The following is a 7,069-nucleotide window of genomic DNA, read 5'->3' on the forward strand; positions in this document are numbered from 1 at the left end:
TAGCAGTGCAGCAGTGTAGCAGGCAGCAGTGCAGCAGTGCAGCAGTGTAGCAGGCAGCAGTGCAGCAGTGTAGCAGTGCAGCAGTGTAGCAGTGCAGCAGTGTAGCAGGCAGCAGTGCAGCAGTGTAGCAGTGCAGCAGTGTAGCAGGCAGCAGTGCAGCAGTGCAGCAGTGTAGCAGGCAGCAGTGCAGCAGAGTAGCAGGCAGCAGTGCAGCAGTGTAGCAGACAGCAGTACAGCAAGGCAGTACCTCTGTTGGCTGTAGCGTATTTGTGTCGCTTGAACATGCACTGATCACATGGCTTTGATTGAAGCTTGGCTGTTGTGGCTGGTGTAGGTGGCTTCTGAGTAAGGCTCACAGTGTATTGATGTACTGCTAGATTCAGGCCAGGTTTAGTTTTAATTTAGCACACCCTTCTACCTTCTAGTGCTAGAGTGAGAGAGGTGACAAATGTAGAGAAGGAAACCAATCTTTCCTTCTACTTATATAAGGCATTTAAGTGAGGACCTTGTGCATTATATTGGCCAAAGACAAATTACCAAAGGGGGAAAGTTTCTTATTGTGTTCATTGAATATGTAGACATGGGAGCATCCTGTGTGTCTGATCCAAGAAGGTGGTCATGTCATTTGCTATGTAGATCCTTAGTTTCCTGTAGGTCTGAAACCATACAGGGTTCAGCTCTGAAGCAAAGAGGAGGTGTATTTAGAAAAGTATTGTGGGCCACTGAATAGGCATAACAGTGACAAAATATATGTCTGTTTCAGTTCACACACATGTGGTATACACCCACCCAACAAGTAAAAACAATTTAAAAAATTAAAGAAATAGGCTGGAGAGAAGGCTCAGTGGTTAAGAGCACTGGCTGCGTGCTGTTCCAGAGGTCATTAGTTCAAGTCCCAGCAACCACATGGTGGCTCACAGCCATCTGTAATGGGATCTGATGCTCTCTTCTGGTGTGTCTGAAGATAGCTACAGTGTACTCATATATATAAAATAAATGAATATTAAAAAAATTAAAGAAACTGTGCTATGCAGATTCAGTCAGGCTTTGTCTAAGAGTCCTCCTCCTCTTGGCACAGGGGAGACTCCTTTATACATGGAGACTTTCTTTATATATAAGACTCTGCTAAATTAAAAAAAATATTAGATATTTTCTTTATTTACGTTTCAAATGATATCCCCTTTCCCAGTTTCCTCTCTGAAAAGAACCCCTATTCCCTCCCCCCTCCCCATGCTCACCAACCCACCCTCTCCAGCTTCCTGGCCCTGGCATTCCCCTACTCTGATGCATAGATCCTTCACAGGACCAAGGGCCTCTCATTGATGACGACTAGACCATCCTCTGCTACATATGCTGCTGGACCCATGAGTCCCACCATGTGTACTCTTTGGTTGGTGGTTTAGTCCCTGGGAGCTCTGAGGGTACTAGGTAGTTCATATTGTTGTTCCTCCTCTGCTGAATTTTATGGTACATGCCTGTAATTCTAGCACCTGTAAGGCTGAGGCCAGATGAATGAGTTCAAGACCAGCTTCAGCTACAGAAAGAGACCCTGTCCTAAGAAAAACAACCCACCAACCCAAGAACGGTTAACTTATTTTCCAGAAAGGAAAGTTGTAAGCTCTACTTTTAGAGATTCAAGACCAGATGCAAAAGCATGGCGTGCTCTGGTACACTCAAGAGCGATGGCTTCTTTGCCACCACATTCTTACCCTTGTCTCCATCTCTCGCCCCCTGCACTGCCCCACCTTTCCTTTTCTTCCCCCTCTCCTTGCTCTCCCCCTCCTCTTCTCCCTCTCCTTGCTCTTCTTCCTCTTCCTCCCCCTCCTCATCTTCCTCCTACTCTTCTTCCTCTTCTTTGCTGTGTTGACCATAGTCATTTAAACTTCTGGACTCAAGGCCTCTTCCTGCTTCAGCTTTGTGAGCAATACTGGAGATTATAGATGCATGCCAGTGTTGACATAACTCAGCTTTAAGGAAATAAGAAAACAGTTTATTCTGAGCCAAATATTGCCCTGGTTATCTGATCTATTATAATCGTCTTAGTTAGGATTTATATATCTGTGAAGAGACACCATGGCCACAGCAACTCTTAAAAAGGAAAACATTCCTGCCTTCTCTTGCTTCCCTCTGACCCCTTTCAACCCCCTCTTCACACATGCATAGCTTTTCTTCTTCTTTTTTTTTCCATGTGTAAGAGGTTTAATTGGGGGGGAGGGGGGAGTAAGAGGGGGATAGAGGGGGAGGGAGGGGGAGAGAGAAAGAGGGGAGGAGAGTATGGCTTTTCTTCTTTGACCCACTGAGTTTAAACAGTATTCTCTGTGTAACTGTTTAGTTAGAGTTTCTATTGCTGTGATGAAACACCATAATCAAAAGTGCATTGGGGAGGAAAGGGTTTATTTATATCACTCTTCTATATCACAGATCATCGTCAAAGGCAATGAGGGCCGAAACTTAGAGGCAGGAGCTGTTGCTGAGGCCATGGAAGAGTATTGCTTACTGGATTGCTCCTCATGGCTTGTTCAGCCTGTTTTTTTTATAGAACTTAGGACTTCCAGTGCTGTCCCTACCCGTAGTGTCCTTCTGTGATTAATCACTAATTGAGAAAGTGACTTCCACGGCTTGCTTTCCCACAGCTGGATCTTATGGAGGTATTTTCTCAGTTGAGTCTTCATCCTCTCAGATGACTCTAGCTTGTGTCAGGTTGACATAAAAACTAGCTGGCACAGTAATCATGGGTTAAAAGTATCCTTAGATGCTCACCAGTGTCTATACAATGAGAGACAATGACTCCTCCTCCTCCAAAACTGATCAGAAGTAGCCATTTGTTCATCAGGGAGGTATAGGACTCACCCCTGACCCATGATTGGTTGTTGACAGGTCCACTCCTATGTGGTACAGTGCCGGCAACCATAGTCACTCTAAGATCATGGTTATAATGGCGGTGTCATTTCCTGAAGATAGCATTTTGTAGTCCTCCCTATCATCTGGGCCTTAAATTCTTTCTCTCTTCCTTGATGTTCTTTGTGTCTTAGAGGGAGTGGTATAAATAAATTCCTTTTTAATGACTGATCACTCAACACTTACTAATTCTCTGTACTATCAGTACTATCATTGTACAGTTTCAATTTTCTTTATATAGCTGGATAAAACTTCATTGTTATATGTACACTTTTTATTACCTATTCATCTATTGATTGACATATGGGCTGATTCCATTTCTTAGGATTGTGAATAGAGTGCAAATGAACATGAATGATCAAATATTCTCCAGTAATGGTACTTTCCTTAGCCAAGGTCAGACAGTTTGTAGGGTCTTTAATAAAGTGCCACCTAGTTTTATGTCAAGTAGACACAAACTAGAGACATTAGGAAAGAGTAGACCTCAACTGAGAAAATACTCCCAGACTGGCCTGTGGGAAAACCTGGGATACATTTTCCTGATTGATGATTGATGTGGGAGGGCCCAGATCATTTTATGTGGTGTGACTTTTGGGCTGGTAGTCCTTGGTGCTTTAAGGAAGCAGGCTGAGTAAACAGTGGAGAGCAAGTCAGTAATCAGAACTCCTCTATGGTGTCTGCATTAGCCACTGCTTCCAAGTTCTGGCCTTCAGTTTGTGCTTCTCAGCAATGTAGTATGACTAGAAAGTTGTAAGCTGAAATAAGCCATTTCCTCCCCAGGTTGTTGATGGTCTTGGTGTTAATCATAGAAGTGAAAACCCTAGGACAGGAATTGGAACCAGGTCATGGGGTATTGCTGTGGCAGACTGATTATGTTTTGGGGAAGAATTGTTGTGGTGGTTTGAATAAGAATGATTCTTATAGGCTCATATATTTGAATGCTCAGTCATCAGGGAGTGGCACAATATGAGAAAGATTAGGAGGTGTGGTCTTGTGAGCAAGTGTGTCACTGTGTGTGAAACTTTGAGATTTCAAAAGCCCATGCTAGGCGCTTTAGTCATGGTGTCTGTTCACAGCAGTTAAACCACGACTTAAGACTATTGTGGGAGGACTCTTGGACTTTGTGCTAGAGAAATTGTTGAGTGCTCAGATCTTAGTGGTATGTTTGTGGAACTTTGGAAGAGAAGAATTTTCAGAGTGATGCAGACAGTGGAGGCCTGGCTTGTACAGTCTCAGAGGAAACTTTGAGAGTGCCTTTAAAGACTGTATGAGGGCCATTGATATTTTGAATTAAGAACTACTAAAGTGAAAGCTCTGCATTACTGGGACAATTGGAGCTGCTCAGCTGTGGATGAAGAATCAGCTGTGATTGAGAAAGAGACCTGACTGTCATTGAAATGAATTTTCTGAGGAAATGTTTTTTTGGGCTCAGCACACAGAAGCTGTAGTCTAGAGAGGGCCAAGGCTACCTTGTGTTGGTGGCTGAACTTGGTTTTGGAAGCATTATGGGGTCACTGGCACCTGGTCACATGGCTGGAGTCCCTGAAGAGAATCTGGGAAAGGCTATTAGTGAATGTCAAAGCCCAGGGTCGAGGGGTTATGGAGAGAAGTTGAGACTCGGGACCATGTGGTAGAGTCAGAGTCCCTGAACAGTTCCCTGGAAAGGTTATTGGTGAGGGTGCAGCTCAATTGCAGAGACTCCAACATTTTAGAAATGCCAGTACCATGGGACAATCACCAAGGAAGGCAGGAGCCCTGAAGTGGAACCTGACTGGACTTCTAAGCTGTGTGGGCTGATGACAGGGTGTACTGTGGGAAGCCCATGGGAATTATGAAGATCACGAGTCCTAGAGGCCTGACCGTGTCTGTCTTTGAAGATCACGAGTCCTAGAGGCCTGACCGTGTCTGTCTTTGGTTTTGATATGATGATGACTGTGCTCTGGTTCCTCTCTCTGAGTAAGAAAGTATACAACTTGTTTTGATTTTATGGGAACCCACAATTATGAGACTTTGGATATTTTAGAGAAACTTTGCAGTTTTAGAGAGCCTTTGAAATTGTAAAGAGACATAGTAGATAGCCAGGGTTGGGGACATATAGTATCTGCTCTGAAGCCCTGGCTTCAGTACTATTTGGAGTTTGGAAAGACTTGGGATGTTAGAGAGACCATGGATATGTTAGAGAGACTTGGATTTTGAAAGAAGTTTTGGATATTTTAAAGAGACTAAACTTTTATGGGACTTTTAAAGTTATTTATGTTTTATATTTTAATATTAATGTTAACAGGCCATCTTGGGGACAAATGAGAAAGAAAAGGTTCTAGACACAGTGATGTGTCTATGTATCAAGTTGACAAGGGGTCAGTTGTGCTGGCTAGTTTTACATTAGGTTGACACAAGATAGAATCATTTTAGAAAGAGAGAATTTCAACTGAGGAAATGGTCTCAATAGATTAGCCTGTGGACAAATGTGGGATGCACTTTCTTGATTGGTGATTAACATGGAAGGGCCTAGATCATCCTGGCTGGTGCCACTCTCAGGCTGGTGGTTTTGGGTATTTTAGGGAAGCAGGCTGAGCAAACAATGCAGAGCAAGCCAATAATCTCTATGCCTCTACATCTGTTACTGCTTGCAGGTTCCTCCCTTGAGTTCCTGCCCTGACTTTGCTCAATAATGGAGTTGAATGAAAGTTGTAAGCTGAAATAAACCATTTCCTCCCTCAAGTTGTTTATGGCCATAGTGTTAAATCACAGCAATAAAACCCCTAAGACACAGAGCTTCTTCAGAGGGCTTGCCATAGTCTTGATGCCACTTTCTGTTGAGAAATTGTCACTGATGGTGCCCATAGATCTTCCCTGGGGAGGACTGGGTCCTCTGAAAGTTCTGAATGTAGATGACCAGGAAAGAGGGCATATAGTATCTGCTCTGAAGCCCTGGTTTCAGTACCGTGATTTTTTTTTTTTTTTTTTGGAAGAGGAGAAATTTCTGCAGTTTATTTTTTTGAACAATTTTGGCATTTATATTTTAAAATACAGAAAAAAAATATATTTTTTTTGTTTTTTGTTTTTTCGAGACAGGGTTTCTCTGTGTAGGCCTGGCAATCCTGGAACTCACTCTGTAGACCAGGCTGGCCTCAACTCAGAAATCCTCCTGTCTCTGTCTCCTAAGTACTGGGATTAAAGGCATGCGCCACCACTCCTGGCGAAAAATATATTCTTATAGCTTTACGGTTCATTGGCAGATTTTTCTGAACATAGAAACCCACTCCATAAAAACAAAAACAAAAACAAAACCCACACAGCAATAGCTGCTCATTTGTAAATGTGTTCAGTCAGTTTTTTTCTTTTTGAGAGAGGTCTTAAGCAGGTCAGGCTGACAGGAGTTCCCTGTCTCACTATCCTAAGTACTGGGATTATAGAGAGATCTAACCACAGAGAGATTTAGATGGTTTTTATTATGAAATGGGCTATTTCTTTTGCTTTAAACTACTGTAATGTCACCTTCAGTGTTCGTGTTCTGAGATACTTCTTTATGGGAAAGTTCCTTTCTAACTCTTCCTCCTTCCCATCACCTCCTTTACTCTCCCTCACTTTCCTGACCTTGGTGCAGTATCTCTGCCTACAGCCTCGAAATCCTGGCAGCAGAAAGTAGATATAGATCGATATAGGTAGATACAGGTAAAGTCTTCTGGAAAGAACTAGATAGAACACGATTGTAGGATTTGCAGCCTGTGTCATAGAGAGGGAGAGAGAACCCTTTGTTGTGAAAGACATTTTTTTCTTACAAGGTTTCAAATAGAGCACATTGTTCTGTTCTGTTCATTTGTTGAAGGAAGTTTGGAAGATTTCTCCATTAAATTAGGACTGGCATTGTAGGGCTGGCTTGCATAAGGTCTGGCAATGTAGCTCAGTGGTAGGGTTCAATCTCTAGTTATAGGACATAGTATTTGAAGGGGTTGGGTATTTTGATAATGTGGACAAGAAAATGAGTTGTTTTAAAGTTGTCATTTGTTTGTTGTACTATTATATTGTTTATTGTGGAAAATGTAATGGTGTTTATTTTAGAACTGAAGTTAAATGGCTCTGTTGTCATTTAAATAATTATGCCTAAGCCGGGCGGTGGTGGCGCACGCCTTTAATCCCAGCACTTGGGAGGCAGAGGCAGGCGGATTTC

General features: G+C 42.7%; 1 protein-coding gene across 13 annotated transcripts in view; it reads left to right on the forward strand.

The window, feature by feature from the left end:
* Bbs9 (Bardet-Biedl syndrome 9) overlaps positions 1-7,069 on the forward strand; it is a 409,213-nt gene that overhangs the window by 46,556 nt on the left and 355,588 nt on the right. The window lies entirely within an intron of this gene.

This window comes from Mastomys coucha, unplaced genomic scaffold (assembly GCF_008632895.1).
Source record: "Mastomys coucha isolate ucsf_1 unplaced genomic scaffold, UCSF_Mcou_1 pScaffold23, whole genome shotgun sequence".
Lineage (NCBI taxonomy): Eukaryota > Metazoa > Chordata > Mammalia > Rodentia > Muridae > Mastomys > Mastomys coucha.